General features: G+C 51.1%; 1 protein-coding gene across 1 annotated transcript in view; it reads right to left on the reverse strand.

Moving 5' to 3' along the window:
• The window catches only part of Smim11a (small integral membrane protein 11A), an 11,570-nt gene continuing 9,766 nt past the window's right edge, over positions 1-1,804 (reverse strand). The window contains exon 4 of the mRNA XM_026786745.1: positions 1-191. The gene's annotated coding sequence lies outside the window, so the exon portion shown is untranslated. The remainder of the gene's footprint in view (positions 192-1,804) is intronic.

Consider the following 1,804-nt stretch of genomic DNA (forward strand, 5'->3'; position numbering starts at 1 on the left):
CTTTTTTAGAAATGTATTTTATTTCAGTAACAAAATACTGGTTCTTCTAAAAACATAAAAAATTCACGCTGTTCATCATCTAAGTTAAAGGTCTTGGCTGGCGGTGCCTCCACTGACATCCAGTAATTGCTAGGTCTTTCTTCTCTCTTCTCTGCTGGAGTCCACCCAAGCTGACATTTCAATAGAAAAATCTAGAAAGGAATGGAGACCACAGCAATGAAGGAGGCGCTGGATACAACAGTGTTGCTTTGCACGCTCAGCATCAACGCACGACATTCCGACTGCAGTGGAGGCTGCAAAGCTTGGCCTGCTTGTGCATCTGGACACATGCCTTGCTTTCCTCCTGAAGATTCTTTTCTCTAAAGCAGGCTCTGGACAAGCTGCCAGCCTGGGCGAGCCCATCTCCTGCCAGTTTACGTGGAGGTGAGCACACCGTGCTTTGGCACCGGCTCAGTGTGGGACACAATGCGCAATTATGTTACACCTGACATTTCTGTCCTCCCAGCTAACAGGAATCAGCACAGATCCAACCAACATTCCGATTAATGATCTGCCCTCAGCATTTCAACTGCTAATCACTCCCTCTCCTCCAGCTAGCACTGAGACCATGCACTTTCTGGTTAGTTTTGCATTTCAGTCAATGAGATAATTTTTGAAAGGCAAGATTCCAGGGCAGTAGACGCTTCTGCCTGCCAAAGTCTGCAGTCCCTGAGGACCAGCGAGTGGCAGCAGGCTCTGCAGTCCAGTGGCAGGGCCACAGTGTGTCTCTGGCCTCACTTCCTACAGCTGGGAGGTGGCACTGCTCCGGGGAGAGTAGGGCAGTTCAGTTTCCAGTTCTGCTTTCCACTGTTATTTCAGCCTGATGTTGCCCCAGAGAGCTGTCAGGGGCTGAGGGATGCAGCCATGCACGAAATGCATGGGAGAATGCCCACAGCCCCAAATCACCCTCAGTGTTCCAGGTTGGCTATTGCTAAGAAACCTGTTTGCTTCTCTCCCAACAGCCCAAGGGACTGCCTACTTTCAGAAGCATGGCGTCAAGAGGGCAGTGCTCTGAAGTAGTTCAGCGGTTGGAGCTGATCAGACTAAGAACCCCCTGGTAGGGTTTCAAAGAACAATTGCCCAGACTGAGCTGGGGACATGGTGCCCTTTCCTGAAGCAGGAGCCCGGGAGGCCGGATTCTCAACAAGCATCCATGTAGCCCTGTAGGAAATGCTTGGCTGTATAGAATCCTGCTCTGTAGCTGGATTCTAGAACCGTAATCTACAATCTAGAATCCCTGCTCACCATATGTGAATCGAGAGGTCCAGAATCAGGCTTGATAGGTGAAGAAACAGATCCATAAATGAGCCAGCGATTGTGTTACACCTCTGACAAGGTCTTAAGAATAGCCTCCGGGAGCCTTGAGTCCCCTCCCCTCAGCACGCTCAGAGCCCTCCCCACCCCATCCCAAGCACACAGCCCACCGGGAGGCACCAGCTACATCCAGCAATGCAACACAAGCCCCATGGTGGGGAGGAGCTGCCAAGGACACTGGGGCATGGTCACCACTGTGGAAGTGGACTGGAGGGGGGGCAAATGAGGTTTGGCCAGATTGTGAGTGGACTGGGAAGGGATTATTTGCCACCAGGGAGTCAGACCTCATCCTGAGGATAACAGGGTTCCTAGAACCTGTGAGTCTCCCATCTCCTCCTCTGCCAGGCATGTTAGCAGATTCATGAAATACTGTTTTGCAGTTTTTAGTACCTGTGCTTCTCACAAGTCTGCAGCTGGTAAGTCTCTCTCTCTCTCTCTCTCTCTCTCTCTC

The sequence above is a fragment of the Microtus ochrogaster genome, chromosome 2 (assembly GCF_000317375.1).
Source record: "Microtus ochrogaster isolate Prairie Vole_2 chromosome 2, MicOch1.0, whole genome shotgun sequence".
In the NCBI taxonomy this organism is placed as follows: Eukaryota; Metazoa; Chordata; class Mammalia; order Rodentia; family Cricetidae; genus Microtus; species Microtus ochrogaster.